Raw genomic sequence first — 27,720 nt, forward strand, 5'->3', positions numbered from 1 at the left:
GCATGTTTTTTCTGATTTTGTTTTTTCGAAGCTCCCTTGATCTTTTCTAAAAAACCTTTCTTTTGGCTTGTCTGTTTTCCTGAGCCTTTTCGTTTTAAGGACTTTAGGACAGCTTTTAAGCTTTTTCTAGGTTTTTTCAATCCCTTTTTTGTTATTCCTACTACTCAACTTTGTTTTATTGAGTATTTATGACTTAGGTTATTTTTGCGATGCGTTTTCTTTTCTACTCGATTTTTCATTTCGACTTATGAGTCGGAATGTTTTCGAGTTCCTCACGATCAACTTTTATAACCTCTTTACACCGACTTGTACCTCGTCGTTTTATCCTGACGACCATCTAGGTCGGTTCATGGGATTTTCACGTTTTGTCGAGCTTAAGTCGGCGCGTTTCGTAGAAAAGTAAACGAGAAGAAATTTATAAGAGATATTGTAAAAAAGACCTTTATTTATTTGGGGAGGTACTTTTGCGGCCACTAAGGGTTTAATGATCTATTCCCCCCTTAGCCTCTACTATGATGCCTCGTTAAAAACCCTCTTTCAGAAAAAACCCTTTAATTTTTGGGAAAAAATCATGAAGTTGGGAAAAGAGTACATCAGGGAGTAGAGTTCGCTTTTAGCTATAGTACCTTTTCATGTTACAAGCATGCCACGACCTTGGTAGCTCAGCACCGTTTAAGTCGGTCACCTTGTAATAACCTTTTCCTAAGACCTCATTAACTTTGTAGGGTCCTTTCCAATTGGCAGCGAGCTTTCCTTCCCCCGATTTGTTGACTCCTATGTCGTTTCTGATTAAGACCAGATCGCTTAGTGCGAAACTTCTTGGAATGACTTTCTTGTTGTATCTGGTAGCCATCCTTTGCTTCAGCGCTGCTTCTCTTATCTGGGCTTGTTCTCGGACTTCGGGGAGCAACTCGAGCTCCTCTTTGTGCCCCTGTATGTTTCCGATTTCATCATGGAGAATCACTCTTGGGCTTTGCTCACTAATTTCCACTGGTATCATGGCTTCTACCCCATAGACAAGTCGGAAGGGTGTTTCTCCAGTTGCAGATTGGGGTGTCGTCCGATAAGCCCACAACACTTGGGGGAGCTCCTCTGTCCAGGCTCCTTTTGCATCTTGTAGTCTTTTCTTTAGCCCTGCCAGTATGACTTTGTTGGCTGCCTCGGCTTGTCCATTTGCTTGTGGGTGTTCCACCGAGGTGAACTGGTGTTTGATTTTCATACTGGCCACTAGGCTTCTGAAGGTGGAATCGGTGAACTGGGTTCCATTATCTGTGGTAATGGAGTGAGGTATCCCATACCTTGTGATGATATTTTTGTAGAGGAACCTCCGACTTCTCTGGGCGGTGATGGTGGCCAATGGTTCTGCTTCTATCCACTTTGTGAAGTAGTCTATTCCCACAATTAAGTATTTGACTTGTCCTGGTGCCTGGGGAAAAGGACATAACAAATCCATTCCCCATTTTGCGAAGGGCCATGGAGAAGTTATACTAATGAGCTCCTCGGGGGGAGCCACGTGGAAATTTGCATGCATTTGGCAAGGTTGGCATTTTTTCACAAATTCTGTGGCATCTTTCTACAAGGTCGGCCAGTAGAATCCAGCTCGGATTACTTTTCTGGCTAGCGACCTGGCTCCGAGATGGTTTCCGCAGATCCCATTGTGGACCTCCTCTAGCACTTCAGTGGTCCTTGAGGTCGGTACGCACTTCAACAATGGCGTTGATATTCCTCTTTTATAAAGGATATTTTTCACCAGAGTGTAATGTTGTGCTTCCCTCCGGATTTTCTTGGCCTCTTTTTCCTCTTTGGGGAGGATGTCGAATTTTAGGTATTCGACCAGAGGATTCATCCATCCGAGATTTAGCTCGGATACCTCAAGGACATCTTGTTTGCCCTCTGCTTTTACTACAGAGGGCTCTTGGAGAGTTTCCTGGATCAAGCTTCTATTATTCCCTCCTGGCTTAGTACTCGCTAACTTGGAGAGGGCGTCTGCTCTGCTATTGAGATCCCGAGTTATATGCTTAACTTCGGTTTCGGCAAAGCGCCCGAGGTATTCCAGAGTTTTTTCCAGGTATCTCTTCATGTTTGGGTCTTTAGCCTGATACTCTCCATTTATCTGGGAGGTCACCACCTGAGCGTCAATGTATATCATCACTTTTGTCGCACCGACTTCTTCGGCCAGCTTCAGTCCTGCAATCAGGGCTTCATATTCTGCCTGATTATTTGAAGCTGGGAATTCAAATTTGAGGGATACCTCTATTTGAGTTCCCCTTTCGTCGGCCAGTATTATACCTGCACCGCTTCCTGTCTTGTTTGAGGATCCATCTACATAAAGTTCCTATGTAGTTGGCTTTTCCTCTTGATCTCCCGCATATTCTGTTATGAAGTCGGTAAGGCATTGGGCTTTGATTGCTGTCCGAGTTTCATATTTCAAGTCGAACTCGGAGAGCTCTATTGCCCATTGAACTATTCTCCCCGCAACATCCGTCTTTTGGAGGATTTGCTTCATGGGTTGGTTCATCCGGACTTTTATTGTATGTGCTTGAAAGTAAGGCCATAGTCTTCGTGAGGCTATTACTAAGGAGTAGGCAAACTTATCTAGTTTGTGGTACCTTAGCTCAGGGCCTTGTAGAACTTTGTTGATGAAGTAAACTGGATGCTGTCCGACCTCGTCCTCCCTTATCAGGGCTGATGCGACACCTTTGTCTGCTACGGACAAATAAAGGACGAGGTCCTCCCCGACTAGAGGTCGGGTTAGTATTGGTGGTTGGCTCAAGAATCTTTTGAACTCCTGGAACGCTCCTTCGCATTCTGGAGTCTATTCGAACTGGCATCCCTTTCTTAATAAAGAAAACAGTGGAAGGGATTTTAGTGCCGATTCTACCAAAAATCTAGAGAGGGCTGCGAGTCGGCCATTCAGTTGCTGAACCTCTCTTAAGCAAGTCGGGCTCTTCATTTCCAGGATAGCTTTACACTTATCGGAATTTGCTTCAATCCCTCTTTGTGTTAGCATGAATCCTAGGAATTTTCCGGCCTCCACCGCGAAGGTACACTTTGCAGGATTTAGCCTCATCCCGTGTAACCTTATGGTGTCGAATACTTGCGAGAGGTCGGCTAAGAGGTCGGCTTCTTCCTTGGTTTTTACTAGCATGTCTTCTACGTAGACTTCCATTAAGCTCCCAAGGTGGGAAGCAAACACCTTGTTCATCAGCCTTTGGTATGTGGCCCTTGCATTTTTTAATGCAAATGGCATGACCACGTAGCAAAAATTTGCTCTGGGCGTGATGAATGATGTTTTCTCCTGGTCTGGCTCATACATTGGGATTTGGTTATATCCCGAGTAGGCATCCATGAATGACAAGTATTGATATCCCGAGCTAGAATCTACTAGAGTATCAATACTCGGGAGTGGATAAGGGTCTTTGGGACATGCCTTGTTTAAGTCGGTGTAGTCAACACACATCCTCCATTTGCCGTTTTGCTTCTTGACTAGCACTACATTTGCTAGCCATGTTGGATATTTAACTTCTCTGATGAAGCCGGCTTCTAGGAGTGCCTGAACTTGCTCTTCCACCACCAGGGCTCGTTCCAGGCCGAGCTTGCGCCTTCTCTGTTGTACAGGTCGGGATCCCGGATGTACCGAGAGTTTGTGGGACATGAGCTCGGGGTCTATCCCGGGCATGTCGGAAGCCTTCCAGGCAAAAAGGTCGGAATTGTTTCTTAGGAGCTTAGTCAACCCTTGCTTCAGGGTTTCCCCTAGGTTGGCTCCTATGCTGGTATTCTTCCCTTCCTCTTCGCCGACCTGTATTTCTTCAGTTTTTCCTCCTGGCTGTGGTCGTAGCTCTTCTTTGGCCCTTGCACCACCGAGCTCTATGGTGTGAACCTCTTTGCCTTTTCCCCTCAGGTTTAGACTTTCGTTATAGCATTTTCTTGCCAACTTCTGGTCTCCCCGCACTGTTGCTATTCCCGCAGGTGTCGGAAATTTCATGCAAAGATGGGGGGTAGACACCACCGTTCCGAGTCGATTCAGGGTAGTTCTGCCGATTAGGGCATTGTATGCTGACCCCACGTCGATGACTATAAAGTCTATGCTCATAGTTTTGGACTTTTCCCCCTTTCCAAAGGTAGTGTGGAGGGGTAGAAATTCCAGTGGTTTTATTGGTGTGTCGCGTAGCCCATACAGGGTGTCGGGGTAAGCTCTCAACTCCTTTTCATCCAGCCCCAATTTGTCAAACGCGGGCTTGAAAAGGATATCCGCTGAGCTTCCTTGATCCACTAGGGTTCTGTGGAGATGGGCATTAGCTAGGATCATAGTTATTACCATTGGATCGTTGTGTCCAGGGATTACTCCTTGTCCATCTTCCTTTGTAAATGAGATGGTGGGGAGGTCGGACGATTCATTTCTGACCTGGTAGACTCGTTTTAGGTGTCTTTTGCGAGCGGACTTGGTGAGTCCCCCTCTCGCGAATCCACCTAAGATCATATGTATATGTCTCTCCGGAGTCTGCGGTGGTGGGTCTCTTCTATCTGCGTCGTCTCACTTTCTTTTCCCATGATTGTCCGACCTTTCTATGAGATATCTGTCAAGTCGGCCTTCTCTGGCCAGCTTTTCTATCACATTTTTAAGGTCGTAACAGTCATTTGTTGAGTGACCATATATTTTATGGTACTCACAGTAGTCGCTGCGACTCCCCCCTTTTTTATTTTTAATGGGCCTGGGAGGTGGCAGCCTTTCAGTATTGCAAATTTCTCTGTATACGTCCACTATAGAAACCTTTAGAGGAGTATAAGAGTGATATTTCCTGGGTCTGTCAGGACCGAGGTCTTCTTTCTTCTTGGGCTCCCTTTCTCTCTCTTTTATTGAGGGAAGGTGCCCAGGTCGTCAGCTTGACTCTCTCAGCCTGACATTTTCCTCCATGTTGATGTACTTTTCAGCTCTTTCTTGTACATCACTCAGGGAGGTGGGGTGCCTTTTTGATATGGACTGTGAGAAGGAACCTTCTCTAAGTCCATTTACTAGCCCCATAATGACTGCCTCGGTGGGCAGGTCTTGAATCTCTAAGCATGCTTTGTTGAACCTTTCCATATAATCTCGTAGAGGTTCTCCGACCTCCTGTTTTATTCCCAGGAGGCTCGGTGCATGCTTTACTTTATCTTTCTGAATGGAGAACCTCATCAGAAACTTCCTCGAGAGGTCCTCGAAGCTGGTGACCGACCTTGGAGGGAGACTATCGAACCATTTCATCACTGCTTTCGATAAGGTGGTCGGGAAAGCTTTGCAGCGCATTGCATCAGAAGCATCAGCCAGATACATCCGACTTTTAAAGTTGCTTAGATGATGCTTTGGATCGGTGGTTCTGTCATAGAGGTCCATATCGGGGCTTTTGAAGTTTTTTGGAACTTTTGCCCTCATTATATCCTCACTAAAAAAGTCCTCCCCTCCCGGGGGCGACTCTTCTCGATCTTCACGGGAGTTTCGATCTCTGAGGGAGGATTCTAACTTCAAGAGTTTTTTCTCTAACTCTTTTCGTCGATCCATCTCCTCTCTTAGGTGCTTTTCTATCTCCCTTTGTCGCTCCCGTTCCTGTTCCAGCTGTTCCAAGCGACTTTGGTGGACATGGACTAGCCCCATTAGTTCAGTTGCGTGGGGTGGTCCATCCTTTTCTGACTCACACCCCTCCGAGGAATTTGTCTTCGGATTTTTAAATCCGGAGGCTCCTTCCCTGTGTTGGTCATTGGTTTCCTGGTGGAGGGTCAGGTCTGCGTCATGGTTTCCGGTATTCAGATTCTCTTGTTCGGAATCCGACGCCACATGACCATCTTCAGGGGATACATCCGCAATTACTGGCTGATCTCTCATGTCCCCAGCAACGGCGCCAATGTTATGATGGGTAACCGGAGATTATTAGGTTGAATTAGTTTGGCTGGCCCAATCATTGGAATGAGGGAGTATCCAAGCAGATTGATGATCCAAGGCCCCCGTCCGACTTCGGTATGAGAGAATGGGGGGTGGTACCTGCAAAGACACTCCGGTGCCAAAGTCAGCAAAGGGAGCAAAACAGGTCTAGAGAGTATTGGGCTTCTGAGATACCTGAGAAGTGTCAATGTATTTATAGTGGTGAACTCATAACCACCGTTGGTGTAGTTCCGTTATTCATGGGGAATAACCGTCCCTTTATCTTAGGGAGGTTGAGATATGCCTCCAGGAAGTGGGTAGAGAGATTTTAGGGGCAGTTACTCATTTGAATGGGTGTTTATCTGCCAGCTAACCTTCATCCCGACTTCTTTAGAGCAAGTCGTGGTAGGAACCGACTTCGTGGGGTGAAGGTCGGTGTAGAGCGAGGCTTAATCCTTTGGATTGGGCCTTTCGTTTGGACCTGGGCCTTATCATTAGGCCAGGGTATGAACAAAAATAAAGCTCATCAAAAAAATAGAAATAGAGACAAAAAAAGACAAATAGTACTATTTATGCCATTCCTATAAAGAAAAAATAAACGTGAATTTTGTTTCCTTTTCAGAATAATAACCTTTACTTTTTCAAACAATTTGTATACATATATTTGACAAAAATTAAATAAATAAAAATTTAAGATAAATTTAAATGAAAAATTGGTCAATAAGAATGAAGAAGAACGTACTAAATTTTTCTGTTAGGAATTTTGGAATAATACGCAGAAAGAATTGAAATTATTTTAACTTTATGTGAAGTCGTCTGAACGTGAATTTAGAGAAGAGGAACAAAAACCTTCCAAACCTTAATGTCAGAGTCCAAACTGCCACTGTAGACTACCACGGATGCTTGGGAGGTATCATCATGGTTATGATCAACCATGGCGGTTGGTCCTCTATGCCCTTCCAAAACCGCCACACAACTATACTTTCTCCCGCCAAAACCCCTCCAAACACGAATCGTTTTGTCCTCTGAACCACTCACAACAAAATCCATCACCACCACCAAGCAAAGTATAGACCTACCATGCGCCCTAATCGCACCCACCACCACCATTTTTCCATCACCACCTTCTCTTTCTTTGTCTTCTTCCTTCTTCGCCCACAACAGTATTGATCTATCACATGCCCCGGAATATAGTAACGAACCGTCGCCGTTAAGCGCCAAAGCGTTGATCCCAGACTTGTGATTCTCCAACGTGTCCACAAGGTAGTGTTTGTTTTTGCTTTTGCTTTTCTCTCCCACTACTCCTTGGCCGCCGCCTTTCTTTTTCTTCCAAACCTTGATTCTTTTGTCCGCCGATCCTGTGTAGACGCGTCCATCGTTGGAAACTGCGACTGCGTTGATGGCATCATCGTATGCATTCATCACTGATTCCAAACACGCAAAATCTCTGGTTCGCCAAATCTTGATCGTCCTGTCCCATGAGACAGAGTATAACAAGACATTGCATCTACGTGGTGAACCCACGTGGACTTTTTGTGCCTCCGAATTCTAACGTGGTTTTTGGGGAGTAATATCTTCGAGACGCGGTCGCTGAGCGTTGGAAGCGTGGTCAACCACGTGTACTTCTGCTCATGGTCGTGGTGGTTGTTGATATTGTTGGTGATCTTCCAAACCCTAATTTTGTTATCTTGGTGAGCAATAAAGAGCTTGTTGGAGTGAATAATTAGAGCCTTGACTGCACCTTTCCCAGCAAGGACTATATTATTATTGGTAGTTAATAATGATTGTTTGGACCATGACCTAATTTCTCTATCGGAGGAGCCACTATAGAGGAATTTAGCGGAGACGGTTACGGAGGATGTGTAGTAGTTGTGTCCTTTTAGGGTTGCGATGCAGTTGTATGAGGCCATTGAATAATTAGAACAAGAATAATGGTAATTCTTGTTAAGAGAAGGTACTGAAGCCAAGCTGGGTTCTGAGGATAAAGAGGTTTGGTTATGGTGGTTGGAGTAATCAGATGAAGAACCTGTGCTGCTGAACCTATGGAGCTCCATCATGATTCACATGGCTTAATAAGTGGAGTGATGATGTTATAATATTAGGTGTTTGCATACGTTTGCTTCTTCTTCATTCTCTGGGTTCTTGATAATTGTTGTTGTTGTTCAAGGTCACTCGCTACAAAGTTAATTTGGTTTTAATGGGTGAATTATTATTGTTATTATTATTATTATTGGATGCCATGAAAATTGAAAAATGATGGACGATGAAAAATGATTAAATTGTGGAGGACACACACAATAATTTAATAGTATTTATGGATAAAATTTTAGTTGGTTACTATTGGAGAGCTAAGATTTCTCTACTAATAAAGTGTGCTATCTATAAAGTTTTTATTGTCCTTTTCACTTTAACAAAAGTAAAATAAAATAGTTACCATTAAAAGAGTGAAATTTTTTTACTAATAAAGTTCTCTATATAATAATATATGTCTTGAATCATATAAATGATAAATTTACCTTTCCAATGCAATTAGCTAGTGAATGAGAATTGAGTAATATGAATGTAGAATGATAAGTACTCATGGAGAGCAAAGGAAGTACAAAGTTATATGGATTGCGGAAGAGGTAAGCATTAAGGTTGTGTGTATCATAAAAAAGAGAGTATGGAATGGGAAGGCCACCAAAGGAATCAGTCACTGCAATAATAAGCATTATCCCATCCTATCGCATTATCTCATCCTATCAGAGACGCAAATTAATTGAAGTTACAAACGCAAACACTTTCATTCATTGCTTTGCATTATTAATTCAACTCTTCCATTGCTTCACACCTAGCTAGCTTCAAAAATATAATATAATTAAATTTTGTGGTATAATCACTAATACTCTGCATTTATTTACTTTTCATTCAAGAAGAAAAGTAATAAATACATACTAATCTTCTTGAAATGTTGCGTTTTTAAAATACCATCTTGTTTTTGGGTAGTTTAATATGTGCCTAAATGTATATTATTATTTTTCTTTCTAAAATTAGAAGTGTGATTTGAACCTAAAACTTTTAAATAAAGATAAAAAAAATTATATCATGACCTATAATTCGTTAAATGTATATTATTATTATTTACGGGTCTGCTACACATACAAGCAAAAATGGTATACAAGTTTTACAAGTTGGCCCAGTCCATAAAAAAAACACGCGCATAGTGAAGAGCATTGAATGGAGCGTGATTTACACGCGCTCCACTCAAACGGTTACGCTTCACGTAAACCGCGCCCTTAATGGCAAACTCTTCCACTTCTTCCACTTCTCAAAGCCATTCAGAGAAAAAGCAACCCTTCCATTTTCGAGCAACGTTTGAAACTCAAGATATACACCTCATCGCTAACATTCGAAAACTCCATCAACACACCATAGAACTCTCGATCAAGAATCTCCAGAGAGAACAAAGCTATAATACTCAAGGTAAGTTACATTACCATTGCTGTATATTTTCCATATTTCGAACTAGGTTTTACTATTCTTCTACGTTGTTGTACGTTTTACTATTCTTCTTGCTCTACGTCTCATTTTACAGTTTATGATGTTCTACTTGTTCTAGGTTTCACTGTTATTCTTGATTCTATGTTACACTGTTCTTCTTCGTTCTTCTAGGTGTTACTGTTCTTGTTCTTCCAGTTCTTCTGGTAACTGATTTTTGGGAGTATATTCCGTAGTTTGGTGGGTGTATATGAGGTAATATACATGGGTGTATATGGCGCAAATTGTTGGGTGTATTTTTCTGAACTAATATACTGTAATAGTCAGCAGTTGCAATTGTTCTTATATTTGCTTGTCCATGGGTGTATATTGCTTGACCTTGTATATTGATGCATGTTTGAGTGATACCTGACTGATATATATGGGTGTATCTGAATCATATCTATGGGTGTATCTGACTGATATATATGAGTGTATCTGAATCATATCTATGGGTGTATCTTACTGTTATCTATGGGTGTATCTAACTCATATATATGGGTGTATCTTACTGATAACTTTGTGTGTATTTTTTATTTCAGAGAAAATGGCAGCAAAAAACCAACCAGGAAGAAACGTAAGAACAAATATATGTCTTACCTGAAATCAGTTTTATATAATAGAAACATATCTGACTATAATTTTGTTTCTGTTTACAGCAAACAAAAGACCTTAAGTGTGCAACACATCTGCTAAGTGATAAATTCAGAAACATGACTGAGGAGAAGAAAACGATTGTGAGGGATTTGGGATTCGGTGGCTTGATGCACATCCCACCACTAAGGGTGCATCACCAAGTGTTAAGGGAGCTGGCTAACAACTTCAAATTGGGGGAGAACAGACTGGAAATCGGATACGGTTCTTTTAAAATAACCCCAAGAAAAATAGGTCATGCGCTTGGCATCAACGCAACAGGTAACTCGCTAAAAATTATAGGTGTATATTAACTGATGCTTGGGTGTATTTTAGTTGATGCTTGGGTGTATTTGAACCGATATTCATACTTTGTTGTTTTCCTTTTTGTAGGAGATCTATTTCCTCAGAAAGTCGATTATAAGAAACTTTTTGAGGATGACAAAGTAATTTTTAGAAGATTCCAGGGTAAGACCCTCAAAAGTCTTACAGATGAGATGATGGATATTGGCGTTGGTAACGAAGAGGATCGCCTAATGTTCAAGAGGATTTTCATCCTCTATATACAGATGACGTTCCTTTTGCCAATGACAATAAACAAAATCTCGCCTGTACACCTGGCCCCAATTTTTGAGATGGACAGCATAACGGAGCGAAACTGGGGAGGGCATGTTTTGACCTTTATCATCAAGGGCATAACCGACTACAAGGAGAAAAAGAATAAGGCAATTGATGGCTGCCTCTTTGCCCTGATGATAATATACTTTCATCTTTCTAAAAATAAAGGCAAGAAGAGGGCTGAAAGACCGCCAAAACTCTGGATTGCCAACTGGAGTAAGGAGCAGTTGGTCGAAAGAATGAATGCAGAAACAGAGGAAATTTTGGTAAGTGAACATAATATGTTGGGTGTATTTTATTTATCTGAATGCTGCTAAATAAATTATCTGATGTTTCAGGGGATTGTAAAGATGGCGCAAACAAGAGAGAAAATGAAAAAAATAGAGAAAACAGAAAAAAAAACAACAAATCAAAAAAACAAAGAAAGGAAGGCAAGTTCAACATCGTCTTCGGAGGAAGAAACAACTAATAGTGACAGTTCTACCTCTGAGTCTGAGACTCAAGAAGACTCGGAGGATTCAGCAAGAAAACAACCCAGCAAAAAGAGAAAAAAGTAAGTACCATACTTGGGTGTATTTTCTTTCTCGGGTTGGGTGTATTTTGTGGAACCATTTGGGTGTATTTTGTTTATCAAGTTGGTTGTATGTTGTTTATTAACTTGGGTGTATTTCGTTTGTTGTGTTGGGTGTATATTGTCCATTCAGTTGGTTGTATCTTGTGCATTCATCTGGGTGTATTTTATATCTTTAGTATGTTCTAAATAATGATTGTTTGCCTTCCAGAATGGACTCCAAAAAAAGGAAGAAGAGTCAAGAGGATTCAGATTCTTATTCAGAATCCGAATCAACTGATGAGTAATGTTCTGAAATTATTACTCCTTTCTTTTGGCTTCATTATCAAGATTTCGTGTATTAACTGAAGTGTCTCTTATTATCTTATAGAAGCGAAGAATCATCACCGGTGGAGAAGCAAAGAAAAAAGAAAAAGACACAAAGAACACCAAAAAAGTAAGCACTTCTTTGGACAATATTCTGTGATAAAATTAATTTTTTATTTCTGATTCATACTTATTTTTTCCACCCAAAACACAATCCAAAAAGAAAAAGGTTGTTGCTGAGCATTCTTCTCCTGAAGAAGATCAATCCTATGATGGGTACAGTAATACGTAAGATATATTACCGTCATCATCATAATTATTTTAGTTAACATCTTCTTTTATGAATGTAGTGAGAGATATGAAATATCAAGTGAAGATCTAGATGAATTGTTAAGGGAAAACGATGAAAATTCTGGTGCACAGAGGTATGTCTTGATGGGGTATATATTTCAGATTTTACTGTGTTTTCTTTGCTAATAATTGTTTCTTGTTTCGCAGGGAGAAGGAAGCTGACATGCGATCGACAGAAGGTCGCTATGTCTCTTCTAAAACATAAGATGCTTTATTTAATAAAATCTTTTTATCATGATTTACATGTATCATATTTTGTCTGAAATAACATGAAATCTGTTCAGAATACTGGACGTCAACTTGGGAAGTGATGATCCTTCCTCTCAAAGACACACAAAACAAAGTAGTGTAAACAGGCCTGCAGAGAGCACGTAATTTCTCTTTCAAAGAACCGTTACTTTCGTTCTTTTATTACCTTCTGCTTCTAATTCTGTATATATTTTTTTTAGAAAAAAAAGCCCTTTATTATTTTATTCGAAAAAAAAAGGCAGGAAAAAAAGAGCAAAAACTGCAAGTATGTAAGTTCTCAAAAAACAAAGCCTGTGTTCCTTTTGAATTGTTCGGGTGTATTTTTCGACTCTCTTTGGGTGTATTTTAAGTTGAGTCTTGTTCAAGAGTCAGCCAGTGAGCCGGCTGATTCGAATATAATGGTTGTGAGGGAAGAGACACCGTCGGAAGCGCTTGCAATGTGAGTTTTTCAAGAATATTTCAACCTTATAACCTTATTATTTTCAAAGGTGTTGTTAACCTTTCATTTTTCTTCTTGTTTAGAGTTCCGATTCAAGTTTTCGTGCCAATGTCCCAAACAACCACCGTGCCGGAATTTGAAGAAACACCTGAGACAGAATTTTATGCAACCCCTCTGCTACAAATTGAAGGAACTACAAAAACGTAAGAAATAGTATTGGGTGTATATTTGTTTTGATTTTGGGTGTATATTGGGTTACAGTTCGGGTGTATATTTGTTTTGAATTTTGGTGTATATTTGCTTACAGTTTGCGTGTATATTGATCCTGAATAGTTTTTTTTCGTCATAATTAATTTGATGTGCCGTGCAGCACTCCTGAACCCCCCCCAACAACTTGAAGAAAGCACAGCCACACTTCCCCCAGCTCCATCTAAAAGGTAAGTTCATCAGAGTAAAATCAATGTATGGGTGTATATTGGGTTACAGTTTGGGTGTATATTGGGTTACAGTTTGGATGCATATTGTTCCTGAATAATTTTTCTTATGTCATGATTAATTTTCTGTGCCGTGCAGCACTCCTGAACCCCCCCCCCCCCCAAAAAAAACTTGAAGAAAGCACACCCACGCTTCCCCCAGCTCCATCTAAAAGGTAAGTTCATCAGACTAAAATCAATCTTTACTTATCATCCGTATATTCTTACTCTTATAATACGTTATACATGATCACGCAGTTATCCAGCCGAAGAAGACGCTGCTGCACTGATGATGATGGCACGGACAGCATCATATGTTCCTAAAACAAATCCAATGCCATCATTCAGCCTGGGCTTCACTGATTCAAGCCAAGAAGAAGCAGCAACGCAGGAGGGAGCGTCAACGCAGGAGGCAGACAGGGCAAAAACTCCAAAAACTGCAAATTTGCTGGAACAACTAGAGGATTTGGTACAAAAAATAGCAAGCAGTGCGGCGAAAGAAGAAAGTAAAAGTCCACAAATTCAAAAGGAGACTGGCAGAGAAAGTTCTGGGAAGTTTGAAACTCCTGCGAGAATAAATCAGAATACGGATGATATGAAAGAGAAGTGCTACATCTGGGCGACGCGAGTGAAGACATACGCAGATGACAGTACTAACGAGTTTGACAACCTGTGCACTCTGATTGCCCAAGACAAATACATTTTGAATAGAATGCACCTTGCATCGCTCCAGGCAGGAACTTATATAGAATCTGAGGTAATATTAGAATAACATTAATGTTTTAACACCAAAGTTAAATGCATTGTTTATTAATGTAAATTGATTTCGGCATATATTTCTAGATTGTATCTGTCATGTGCCTCATCCTCAACCAGAAAAATGATAAAAGGTTTCAAGAACAAGTATACTGTCTCTCCTTTGATATTGTGGTAAGTGTTACTTCTACGAATTTTGGCTGTATTTTCTGTATTCCTTAGGGTGTATATTCTCTGATCAACGGGTCTGTTTTTGTATTCATTTGGGTGTATTTTTTACGTTCAATTGGGTGTAAGTTGTGTAGTCATTTGGGTTTATTTAAAGTATTCACTTGGGTGTATTTTCAGTATTTCATTTGTTGTTTCACAATTGTTGCAGAGCATGGCCGTTTCGAAGCACCCAAACGGGGAATTCATATCACCTAAAACCAATAAGGAATTCAAGGTAGAAGACTACCTGGTGCACGAAATTGTGATCTCTGGTAATGGCTCCAAAAACTTGGTGCTCTAATCTCAATTCATAATTTGTCACAACTTCGATACAACTAACCAGCAAGTGCACTGGGTCGTCCAAGTAATACCTTACGTGAGTAAGGGTCGAATCCCACGGAGATTGTTGGTATGAAGCAAGCTATGGTCACCTTGTAAATCTCAGTTAGGCAGATATAAAACAGTGATATGGTTTTCGAATAATGAATAATAAAATAGGGATAGAGATACTTATGTAAATCATTGGTAGGAATTTCAGATAAGCGAATGGAGGTGCTTTTCGTTCCTCTGAACCTCTGCCTTCCTGCTATCTTCATCCAATCAGTCTTACTCCTTTCCATGGCTGGCTTTATGCAAGGGCATCACCGTTGTCAGTGGCTACATCCCCTCCTCTCAGTGAATAATATGCTCACGCACCCTGTCACGGCACGGCTATTCATCTGTCGGTTCCCGATCATGCTGGAATAGGATTCAACATCCTTTTGCGTCTGTCACTAACGCCCAGCACTCGTGAGTTTGAAGCTCGTTACAGTCATTCAATCATTGAATCCTACTCAGAATACCACAGACAAGGTTTAGACCTTCCGGATTCTCTTGAATGCCGCCATCATTCTAGCTTACGCCACGAAGATTCTGGTTAGGAGATCTAAGAGATATTCATTCTAGCTTTATTTCATGTAAAACGGAGGTGTTTGTCAGGCACGTGTTCGTAGGGGAGATGGTGATGAGCGTCACACATAATCATCACCTTCATCACGTTCTTGGGTGCGAATGGATATCTTAGAAGCGAAATAAGATGAATTGAATAGAAAACAGTAGTACTTTCATTAATCTTTGAGGAACAGCAGAGCTCCACACCTTAATCTATGGAGTGTAGAAACTCTACCGTATGAAAATACATAAGTGAAGGTCCAGGCATGGCCGAGATGGCCAGCCCCCTAAAGCGTGATCAAAGGATCATAAGGTAATCCAAAGATCCAAAGATGGTCAAAAAGACGCCTAATACAATAGTAAGAGGTCCTATTTATAATAAACTAGTCACTAGGGTTTACATGAGTAAGTAATTGATGCATAAATCCACTTCCTGGGCCCACTTGGTGTGTGTTTGGGCTGAGCTTAAGTGTTGCACGTGCAGAGGCCATTTGTGGAGTTGAACGCCAGTTTTTGTGCCAGTTTGGGCGTTCAACTCTGGTTTTGGATCCTTTTCTGGCGCTGGACGCCAGATTTGGGTAGAAAGCTGGCGTTGAACGCCAGTTTACGTCATCAATTCTTGGCCAAAGTATGGACTATTATATATTGATGGAAAGCCCTGGATGTCTAATTTCCAACGCAATTGGAATCACGCCATTTCGAGTTCTGTAGCTCCAGAAAATTCACTTTGAGTGCAGGGAGGTCAGAATCCAACAGCATCAGCAGTCCTTTTTCAACCTCTGAATCTGATTTCTGCTCAAGTCCCTCAATTTCAGCCAGAAAATACCTGAAATCACAGAAAAACACACAAACTCATAGTAAAGTCCAGAAATGTGAATTTAACATAAAAACTTATGAAAACATCCCTAAAAGTAACTAGATCCTACTAAAAACATACTAAAAACAATGCCAAAAAGCGTATAAATTATCCGCTCATCACAACACCAAACTTAAATTGTTGCTTGTCCCCAAGCAACTGAAAATCAAATAGGATAAAAAGAAGAGAATATACTATAAATTCCAAACTATCAATGAAACAGAGCTTCAATCATATGAGCGGGACTTATAGCTTTTTGCCTCTTGAATAGTTTTGGCATCTCACTTTATCCATTGAAGTTTAGAATGATTGGCATCTATAGGAATTTCAGATTTCGAATAGTGTTATTGACTCTCCTAGTTCAGTATGATGATTCTTGAACACAGCTTCTTTATGAGTCTTGGCCGTGGCCCTAAGCACTTTGTTTTCCAGTATTACCACCGGATACATAAATGCCACAGACACATAATTGGGTGAACCTTTTCAGATTGTGACTCAGCTTTGCTAAAGTCCCCAATTAGAGGTGTCCAGGGTTCTTAAGCACACTCTTCTTTTGCTTTGGACCTTGACTTTAACCGCTCAGTCTCAAGTTTTCACTTGACACCTACACGCCACAAGCACATGGTTAGGGACAGCTTGGTTTAGCCGCTTAGACCAGGATTTTATTCCTTTAGGCCCTCCTATCCACTAATGCTCAAAGCCTTGGGATCCTTTTTATTTGCCCTTGCCTTTTAGTTTTAAGGGTTATTGGCTTTTTCTGCTTGCTTTTTTTTTTTTCTTTCTAAATTTTTTTTTTCTGCAAGCTTTGTTTCTTTGCTTTTTTTTACATCCCTGCACCAATTTAGGCATGTAAAATGCCCTTGCACACAACTCTGGGCGTTCAGCGCCAGGTTGGTGCCCATTTTGGGCGTTCAACGCCCCTTTGCTGCCATTTCTGGCGTTGAACGCCAGAACCATGCTTGTTCTGGGCGTTCAGCGCCAGGATGCTCCCATTCTGGGCGTTCAGCGCCAGAACTATGCTCTGTTCTGGCATTTGAACGCCAGACAGATGCTCCTCCAGGGTGTGATTTTTCTTCTGCTGTTTTTTATTCTGTTTTCAATTTTTTTATTTATTTTGTGACTCCACATGATCATGAACCTAAGAAAACATGAAAAACAATAAAAATAAGAATTAGATAAACATTGGGTTGCCTCCCAACAAGCGCTTCTTTAATGTCAATAGCTTGACAGTGGGCTCTCATGGAGCCTCACAGATGTGCAGAGCTTTGTTGAGACTCTCCAACACCAAACTTAGAGTTTGGATATGGGAGTTCAACACCAAACTTAGAGTTTGGTTGTGGCCTCCCAACATCAAACTTAGGGTTTGGCTGTGGGGGCTCTGGTTGACTCTGCTTTGAGAGAAGCTTTTCAAGCTTCCTCTCCATGGTTGCAGAGGGAGATCCTTGAGTTTTGAATACAAGGGAGTTCTCATTCCATTGAAGGATTATTTCACCTCTGTCAACATCAATCACAGCTCTTGCTGTGGCCAGGAAAGGTCTTCCTAGGATGATGGATTCATCCTTTTCCTTTCCAGTATCCAGGACTATGAAATCAGCAGGGATGTAAAGGCCCTCAACCTTTACTAACACGTCCTCTACTTGTCCATAAGCCTGTCTTCTTGAGCTGTCTGCCATCTCTAATGAGATTTTAGCAGCTTGCACCCCATAGATTCCCAGTTTCTCTATTACAGAGAGGGGCATGAGGTTTATTCCTGAACCAAGGTCACACAGAGCCTTAAAGATCATGGTGCCTATGGTACAGGGTATTATGAACTTTCCAGGATCCTGTCTCTTCTGAGGCAATGTCAGTTGATCCAGATCACTTAGTTCATTGATGAACAAGGGAGGTTCAACCTCCCAAGCATCAATGCCAAATAATTTGGCATTCAGCTTCATGATTGCACCAAGAAACTTGGCAGTTTGCTCTTCAGTAACATCCTCATTCTCTTCAGAAGAGGAATACTCATCAGAGCTCATGAAGGGCATAAGGAGGTTCAATGGAATCTCTATGGTCTCTAGATGAGTCTCAGATTCCTTTGGTTCCTCAGAAGGAAGCTCCTTATTGATCACTGGACGTCCCAGGAGGTCTTCCTCCTTGGGATTCACGTCCTCTCCTCTCCTCACAGGTTCGGCCATGGCGCTTATGTCAATGGCCTTGCACTCTCCTTTTGGATTCTCTTCTGTATTGCTTGGGAGAGTACTAAGAGGGATTTCAGTGATCCTTTTACTCAGCTGGCCCACTTGTGCTTCCAGATTTCTAATGGAAGACCTTGTTTCATTCATGAAACTTACAGTGGCCTTAGATAGATCAGAGACTAGATTTGCTAAATTAGAAGCATTTTGTTCAGAGTTCTCTGTCTGTTGCTGAGTTGATGATGGAAAAGGTTTGCCATTGCTAAACCTGTTTCTTCCACCATTATTAAAGCCTTGTTGAGGCTTTTGATCCTTCCATGAGAAATTTGGATGATTTCTCCATGTTGAGTTATAGGTGTTTCCATAAGGTTCACCTAAGTAATTTACCTCTGCTATTGCAGGGTTCTCAGGATCATAGGCTTCTTCTTCAGGAGAAGCCTCTTGAGTACTGTTGGATGTAGCTTGCATTCCATGCAGACTCTGAGAGATCATATTGACTTGCTGAGTCAATATTTTATTCTGAGCCAATATGGCATTCAGATTATCAACCTCAAGAACTCCCTTCTTCATAGGCGTCCCATTACTCACAGGACTCCTTTCAGAAGTGTACATGAACTGGTTATTAGCAACCATGTCAATGAGTTCTTGAGCTTCTGCAGGCGTTTTCTTTAGGTGAATGGATCCACCTGCAGAAGTGTCCAGTGACATCTTTGATAGCTCAGATAAACCATCATAGAATATATCCAGGATGGTCCATTCTGAAAGCATGTCAGAAGGACACTTTTTGGTCAACTGTTTGTATCTTTCCCAAGCTTCATAGAGGGATTCACCTTCTTTCTGTCTGAAGGTTTGAACATCAGCTCTAAGCTTGCTCAGCTTTTGAGGAGGAAAGTACTTGGCTAAGAAATCCGTGACCAGCTTATCCCAAGAGTTCAGGCTGTCTTTGGGTTGAGAATCCAACCATAATCTAGCTCTGTCTCTTACAGCAAAAGGGAAAAGCATGAGCCTGTAGACTTCAGGATCTACTCCATTAGTCTTAACAGTATCACATATCTGCAAGAATTCAGTCAAGAACTGAAAAGGATCTTCAGATGGAAGTCCATGAAACTTGCAGTTCTGCTGCATCAGAGAAACTAATTGAGGTTTCAGCTCAAAGTTGTTTGCTCCAATGGCAGGAATGGAGATGCTTCTTCCATGTAAATTGGAATTAGGTGCAGTAAAGTCACCAAGCATCTTCCTTACATTATTATTATTTTCGGCTGCCATCTCCTCTGCCTGTTCGAAAATTTCTGAAAGGTTATCTCTGGATTGTTGTATTTTAGCTTCTCTTAATTTTCTCTTCAGAGTCCTTTCAGGTTCTGGATCTGCTTCCACAAGAATGTTTTGGTCCTTGCTCCTGCTCATATGACAAAGAAGAAGGCACAGAAAAATAATAATAATAATAGAGATCCTTTATACCACAGTATAGGGATCCCTTTGAGAGTGGAAGAAAAGAGGGGGAGACAAAGAATGTGATGTAAAGGAAGAAACACAACTGTACGAATGGAAGAGATGTGAGATGAGATGTTAGGATATGAATGAATAAATAGAATGAGATGGGGGAGGGATAATTTTCGAAAATTATTTTGAAAAAGAGTTAGTGATTTTTGAAAAATGGTTTTTGAAAAATGTTAGAAATTTTCGAAAAATTTTTAAAATCAAAAATAAAAAAAATTAAAAATAATTAGTTAATTAAAAAGAAATTTTTGAAAAAGAGGGAAGATATTTTCGAAAAATGAGAGAAAGAGAGTTAGTTAGGTGGTTTTGAAAAAGTTAAGAAACAAACAAAAAGTTAGTTAGTTAGTTGAAACAAATTTTGAAAAGGTAAGAAGTTAGGAAGTTAGAAAAGATATTTTGAAAAGATATTTTTGAAAAAGATAAGATGAGAAGATATTTTTGAAAAGATATGATAGAGATTAGTTTTTGAAAAAGATTTGATTTTTAAAATCACAATTAATGACTTGATTCATAAGAAATCACAAGATATGATTCTAGAACTTAAAGTTTGAATCTTTCTTAACAAGCAAGTAACAAACTTCAAATTTTTGAATCAACACATTAATTGATTATGTTATTTTTGAAAATTTGGTATAAAAATAAGAAAAAGATTTTTGAAAAATATTTTTGGAATTTTCGAAAATAACTAATAATTTTGAAAAAGATTTGATTTTTGAAAAAGATTTTGAAAAAGATAAGATTTTCAAATTTAAAATTTGATTTGACTCATGAGAAACAAATTGATTTTAAAAATTTTTGAAAAAGTCAATCCAAATTTTCGAATTTGATGAGAGAAAAAGGGAAAGATATTTTTTTGATTTTTGAATTTTTATGATGCAAGACAAAAACACTAAAAAGATGTAATGCATGAAATTTTTAGATCAAAACATGTGATGCATGCAAGAATGCTATGAATGTCAAGATGAACACCAAGAACACTTTAAATGTCAAGATGAACATCATAGACACAATTTTGAAAAAATTTTTAATGCAAAGAAAACATGCAAGACACCAAACTTAGAATTCTTTAATGCTTAGACACTAAGAATTCAAGAATGCATATGATAAACATGAAAAGACACAAAACAAAAAAAAAATCATCAAGATCAAACAAGAAGACTTACCAAGAACAACTTGAAGATCATGAAGAACACTATGAATGCATGATATTTTCGAAAAATGCTAGATGCATATGCAAGTGACACCAAACTTATGCTTTGACTCAAGACTCAAACAAGAACAAAAAAATATTTTTTTGATTTTTATGATTTTCTAATTTTTTTGGATTTTTTCGAAAATTATATGAAAAAGAAAAATAAGGATTCCAAAATTTTTAATATGAATTCCAGGAATCTTGCATTCTTAGTCTAAAGCTTCAGTCCAGGAATTAGACATGGCTCACTAGCCAGCCAAGCTTTTCAAAGAAAGCTCCGGTCCAAAACACTAGACATGGCCAATGGCCAGCCAAGCTTCAGTCTTTAACACGAGAGTATATTGCTCTTTGATAACAAATTGCAAGCCTCAGTCCAAATAAATTTAGACATGGCTTTACAGCCAGCCAGGCTTTACATGCTTCATGAAACACTAGAATTCATTCTTAAAAATTTTGAATAAAAAAAAATTTTTGAAAACATTTTTATTTTTTTTTTTTCGAAAACAGATGAGAGATTTTTGAAAATATTTTTGAAAAATTTTTGAAAATAAAATAAAAAGAAAATTACCTAATCTGAGCAACAAGATGAGCCGTCAGTTGTCCAAACTCAAACAATCCCCGGCAACGGCGCCAAAAACTTGGTGCTGTTGCCGGATCAAAAGGGAATCTGGCACTGATGTTACCGGACCAAAAGCTTGCCGAAAACTCAAACAATCCCCGGCAACGGCGCCAAAAACTTGGTGCACGAAATTGTGATCTCTGGTAATGGCTCCAAAAACTTGGTGCTCTAATCTCAATTCATAAATTGTCACAACTTCGATACAACTAACCAGCAAGTGCACTGGGTCGTCCAAGTAATACCTTACGTGAGTAAGGGTCGAATCCCACGGAGATTGTTGGTATGAAGCAAGCTATGGTCACCTTGTAAATCTCAGTTAGGCAGATATAAAACAGTGATATGGTTTTCGAATAATGAATAATAAAATAGGGATAGAGATACTTATGTAAATCATTGGTAGGAATTTCAGATAAGCGAATGGAGGTGCTTTTCGTTCCTCTGAACCTCTGCCTTCCTGCTATCTTCATCCAATCAGTCTTACTCCTTTCCATGGCTGGCTTTATGCAAGGGCATCACCGTTGTCAGTGGCTACATCCCCTCCTCTCAGTGAATAATATGCTCACGCACCCTGTCACGGCACGGCTATTCATCTGTCGGTTCCCGATCATGCTGGAATAGGATTCACCCTCCTTTTGCGTCTGTCACTAACGCCCAGCACTCGCGAGTTTGAAGCTCGTCACAGTCATTCAATCATTGAATCCTACTCAGAATACCACAGACAAGGTTTAGACCTTCCGGATTCTCTTGAATGCCACCATCATTCTAGCTTACGCCACGAAGATTCTGGTTAGGAGATCTAAGAGATATTCATTCTAGCTTTATTTCATGTAGAACGGAGGTGTTTGTCAGGCACGTGTTCGTAGGGGAGATGGTGATGAGCGTCACACATAATCATCACCTTCATCACGTTCTTGGGTGCGAATGGATATCTTAGAAGCGAAATAAGATGAATTGAATAGAAAACAGTAGTACTTTCATTAATCTTTGAGGAACAGCAGAGCTCCACACCTTAATCTATGGAGTGTAGAAACTCTACCGTATGAAAATACATAAGTGAAGGTCCAGGCATGGCTGAGATAGCCAGCCCCCTAAAGCGTGATCAAAGGATCATAAGGTAATCCAAAGATCCAAAGATGGTCAAAAAGACGCCTAATACAATAGTAAGAGGTCCTATTTATAATAAACTAGTCACTAGGGTTTACATGAGTAAGTAATTGATGCATAAATCCACTTCCTGGGCCCACTTGGTGTGTGTTTGGGCTGAGCTTAAGTGTTGCACGTGCAGAGGCCATTTGTGGAGTTGAACGCCAGTTTTTGTGCCAGTTTGGGCGTTCAACTCTGGTTTTGGATCCTTTTCTGGCGCTGGACGCCAGATTTGGGTAGAAAGCTGGCGTTGAACGCCAGTTTACGTCGTCAATTCTTGGCCAAAGTATGGACTATTATATATTGCTGGAAAGCCCTGGATGTCTACTTTCCAACGCAATTGGAAGCGCGCCATTTCGAGTTCTGTAGCTCCAGAAAATCCACTTTGAGTGTAGGGAGGTCAGAATCCAACAGCATCAGCAGTCCTTTTTCAACCTCTGAATCTGATTTCTGCTCAAGTCCCTCAATTTCAGCCAGAAAATACCTGAAATCACAGAAAAACACACAAACTCATAGTAAAGTCCAGAAATGTGAATTTAACATAAAAACTTATGAAAACATCCCTAAAAGTAACTAGATCCTACTAAAAACATACTAAAAACAATGCCAAAAAGCGTATAAATTATCCGCTCATCACTACCCAATGTTTATTCCCTTCATAGATGGAAAAAAATTAGCTTCGTATCGATATGTGAGTTTTCATTTGTAAAATTTGTTAGTACCGTTCTTTACTTATATGCCAAATAAAATAACACACTATTGAAATGTGGCAATCCTTCATATTTTTGCGCCTGTTTGCTACTCGGGCCATTGGTGGTTATGGGTGATTGATACAACAAAGGGGAGATTTTATATATTTGACCCGCTACACAAGAAAGCTCCAAGCGATGGGAGAAAGCAGCTTAATAAATTTACTGTAAGTTGGCTCTGTGTTCTTTATTTTAATAGATAGGTGTATTTCAATTCAATATAAGGTGTATGTATGTTTTGATTTGGGTGTAAGTATGTTCTCTTTTGGGTGTATTTCATTCGGGTGTATTACTGATTTGTTTTGTTTTTTAAGGGATATGTAATTTCAAGAATTAGAGCATATACCGGCGGGGCACCTCTGAAGAAAAAGGAGAATGAGTTGGAAATTAAAGCAACATACGTTAAAATCTCAGGCCAAAAATCAAGGTATAAATTTGTGACTCTGAACATTAAACTTTCCTAAATGAGATTTGTAATTTATTTTCTTCGTTTTCAGCTATGACTGTGCTATATAACTCTGTATTACTTTACTGGAATTAATATTGTTGTTTAAACAGAATATACTTTTTAATTGTAGGAGGAGGCGGACCACTATAGAGTAGAATATGCTTCGCGGATACTATTCAGTGAAATGAATAAAGAGAGAGATCAAGCAATTAGAGCGAGTAATGCAATAAGACTGTCCAAGCCATCGTTAGTCTTATTGAGTCCATTTTGTCAGATAAATTCTACTGATGTAGAAACTGAGTAATCTGACTGCTAGCTAGTTTGTAAATTGAACAAATGCTGTAAAAATTTGCCATTTATAAACAACTTCTGTTCAATGAAATTTTTTTCCATAGTTAAACTGTCTGTGCTGTTAAACTGTCTGTGCTGTATTCAAAATGTATGAATCAAGTACTATAATATGAAGAAAAACATCAAATCAAATATACACCCATAACCTGCGATTTTTTACACCCAACCAAAGTTGGATATACACCCTGAAATCTATCCCCCCTGAACCCTAAACACTTAAAACCTAAACCCTTACCCCTAACCTGTAAACCCTAAAACCCTGAACCCTAATATTATATATATGTATCTATATGTAAAATGTGAATCACAAGAAAATTCAGAAAAATACACCCAAAAGAACAGTGCTTTTACACCCATATTCTGTAACTATACAGCCAAAGAGTTATCCCCTGCTCCTGGTATCCTGAACTGATAATTCATAACATGTCCTTGATATTGGCTAGAATTTGAATGCACCACTGATGCGGCATCAAACAAGTTTATCTGAATATAAGAAACTCACATATTAGCTAAACTATTAACGAGAAAAATAAACTCAATCACCACAAATTTAAAGAACATTACTTTTACCTCGCTTAAAACTTTCGTTTTCTTCTTCTTTGTGGCATTTGCGATCTGTTTGTCCAACTTTGAACCTAGCCTATTTTTTGGACGTCCTCTTGTTTGAATCCTTGGCGGGCTTTGAAGCTCGTTAACGGATTCCAAGTTGGCGTCTTCGTGGGATAAAGAAGATGTCCCCTTCCTTTTGGTTTTTAATGATTCCATCTCAGCCATGACGTTATCGTACGCACGGTGCAGAATTGCAGTCAGCTCCTCCGATTCGAATGCAAATTCGTAAATATTTTACGAACGAAAAACCAATTGGTCAAACCTCTTGCTTCTTGGCTCCAACAGTGGCTCGTCGTGGCTACTCTTGATGTGTGTGTATCGCCTCTTTACCTTCTTGCTCCATCGTTCCAATATATATCTCGGTGACACTTGGCTTACTCGTTCAAAGCTTAACACGCTTAGTGCGTGACGACACAGTATACCTCTCGACTCGAATAATAAGCATTGGCATTTTACCTCGGCTGCAACTGAGTCGTAAGTAACCACAAACTTGTTGAATATTGAGCTGGAAACTTGTTCTCCGACTTCGTATACTGAATAGCCTAGAGCAGAATTCGTTAATCTGGTGATGCAATTCGCCTTTCCTCTGAATTGCACTTGGACTTCCCTAAACTTTTGATGAGTGTACACATCTTGAAACTGAGCTTCAATGGAGGATTTGGTTGCACACGGTATGACCGTATGAAAATCTGCAGCATCTGATTCTCTCTCTGCCTGCTCCCGGCTTCCGAGGCAATTATCGTATTGTTTGACAAACTGAATAAGCGAGCTGTTCCGGGTGATAAACTTGTTAAAAAATGAATGCATGCTCTCGCTCCTTTGTGTACTTCTCATCCCTGCCCAGAAGTGGTGATCCAGATAGATAGGAATCCATATATGACGGTCTTCATACAGATCTGCAGAATACACCCAAACACAGACTATAAATACACCCGAAAAAAAATGTAAGTTACACCTCTGCTGCAGATTTTTAACAAACATTACCTGAAAGCCACTTGTTGTCCACAAGGCCAAAATTCAGCAGGAAATCATTCCAATTCCTATCGAATGAGTCTTTGCTATGAGAGTTCCAAACAACTTAGCTCATTTCTTGTTCGATATATGCATGTCCCTTGTACCCGTTTAATTTTCTTGGTATCTTCTTAATGATGTGCCAAATACACCAACGGTGAATTGTTGTTGGCATACAGGCCTCTAAAGCCCTTTTCATTGATGCGCATTGATCAGTGAGAAACCCTTTCGGAGCATTTCCTCCCATGCAACGAAGCCAACATTCAAATAACCATTTGAATGATTCAATTTCTTCGTTTTTCATCAAAGAGCATCCGAGAAGTGTTGATTGACCGTGGTGATTCACCCCGACAAAAGAACCACAAACCAAATTATACCTGAAACAAATTACCATAGTGCAGAATGCAAAATCATTAGGTACACCCAACAAATGCTTCGTATACACCCAAAAAAACAGCCAATATACACCTCTGCTGCGGATTCATAAAAATACATTAATTTAGCATCATAAACAGGGGCAGTTTGTTACCTGTTTGTATTGTAGGTGGTGTCAAATGAAATAACGTCTCCGAAATACTCAAAGGCAGCTCTACTTCTTGCATCGGCCCAAAAAGCCAGCTTAATCAATTGATCCTCCTCGAGTTTGAGCTCAAAAAAGAAATTCTGATTCTTCTCTTTCATTCTCAACAAATATTTCCCGAATTCCTTTGCATCTTCTTGTTCGGAAACATTCTGCACTTCCCTGGTAATGTAATTCCTCACATCCTTTTCGATAAAATTTAACTCGCGGTGACCCCCGGCAGCCGCGACAAATGATTGGTAGGTTTTGCTTGGTCTGATACCGGCCTCCTCGTTATTCTCTATTGTACGACGAATGGACATGCTTAGTTCCTTGTGCTGTTTGAGCATCTCTGCTTTACTTGGACAGCAGGGGTGTGAATGATCCAGCACAACCTTTGAAATGATCCAAGCACCGACATCCTTCAATGTGTGTATATAAATTCTTGCAGGACAGTTTAAACCGGCTGTCGGATTGGTCTTCTCGGTCGGAGATATTTTAGATTTCCATTTTCCCTCTCTGCTACATGTAATCAATTGATTCTTAATCTCGTTTCCATTCCTATTTGTGCTCCGAACTCTTGTAGAAAAACCTGCAGCCTTGGCATAGTTCTTGTAAAATTTTCCAGCATCTTCAAGGGTGGTAAAGGTCATTCCAACCTTCGGAACAAACTGGTCATCAACAACAGAGAGAGGCTGCAGAATACACCATGTCAAAAACTAAAAATACACCCAATCATTGCTGATATAATACACCCGAACCGCAACAACTCAACTAAAATAACAAAAAAAAACCATAAACTGTAAATACACAAGCTGCAGAATACACCATGTCAAAAACTAAAAACACACCCAATCATGTCTGATATAATACACTCAAACGACAACAACTCAGCTAACAACAGAAAAACCCATAAACTGTAAATACACCCTCACTTCTCGCAAAAATACACCCAAAAAAGTTCTGATCTACACCCGAGTGTCTGCTATAAATTCCAGATAATTAATCAAAACTAATACATTACATTCAATCGACAGATTCATGTTAACGTGTTAGTTCAATGTTCAAGAATTTTTCAGCTACACAATGCTATTCAAATGACTGCAACAAAATTCAGAGTATGTAAATCAAACCTCAGGGACTTCGTTAGATTCAAATTCATAATCCACTTCGCCCTGATTCAGCTGACAATCTGAGCTTGAATCATCCATAATCTTCAAAACGAGTTCAAACTTTGATTTCAGAAAACAACAAATCAAATAGAAAACGAAGCTGGAGTTGCAGAGAGAAGAACTAACGTAAATGACGAAGAATATACCAGTGAGAAAGGAGAGAAAAAGAACGATGGAGAAGAAGGAGAGAAGACGCACGAGAAGAAGAACGAGCAAATCCGCAAATAACGAAAATGAAGAAGGAAAAAATCTTTTAAATTTGGTAGTTAGATAAAAGCGGGAGCCCTAATATAGCGCGTGTATACGACGTATGTGTAGCAGCGCATTTTAGATTTTATTTGTTAATAAACTTGTAAAGCATACAAGTCATTAGGACTTGTATGCAGAACTTTTCTGTA

General features: G+C 39.8%; 1 non-coding gene and 1 pseudogene across 1 annotated transcript; one reads left to right on the top strand and one right to left on the bottom strand.

Annotated features, from left to right (window-relative positions):
• Positions 1–6,721: 6,721 nt before the first annotated feature.
• On the bottom strand, positions 6,722–7,950 carry LOC107611241 (protein JINGUBANG-like; annotated as a pseudogene).
• Positions 7,951–18,734: 10,784 nt separating this feature from the next.
• Positions 18,735–18,842, top strand: LOC148578352 (small nucleolar RNA R71). Its single transcript, XR_015903329.1, has one exon. It is a non-coding gene; the product is annotated as a small nucleolar RNA R71 (small nucleolar RNA).
• The last annotated feature ends 8,878 nt before the right edge of the window (positions 18,843–27,720 follow it).

Source organism: Arachis ipaensis, chromosome B1 (assembly GCF_059453495.1).
Source record: "Arachis ipaensis isolate K30076 ecotype BB chromosome B1, ASM5945349v1, whole genome shotgun sequence".
Taxonomy (NCBI): Eukaryota; Viridiplantae; Streptophyta; class Magnoliopsida; order Fabales; family Fabaceae; genus Arachis; species Arachis ipaensis.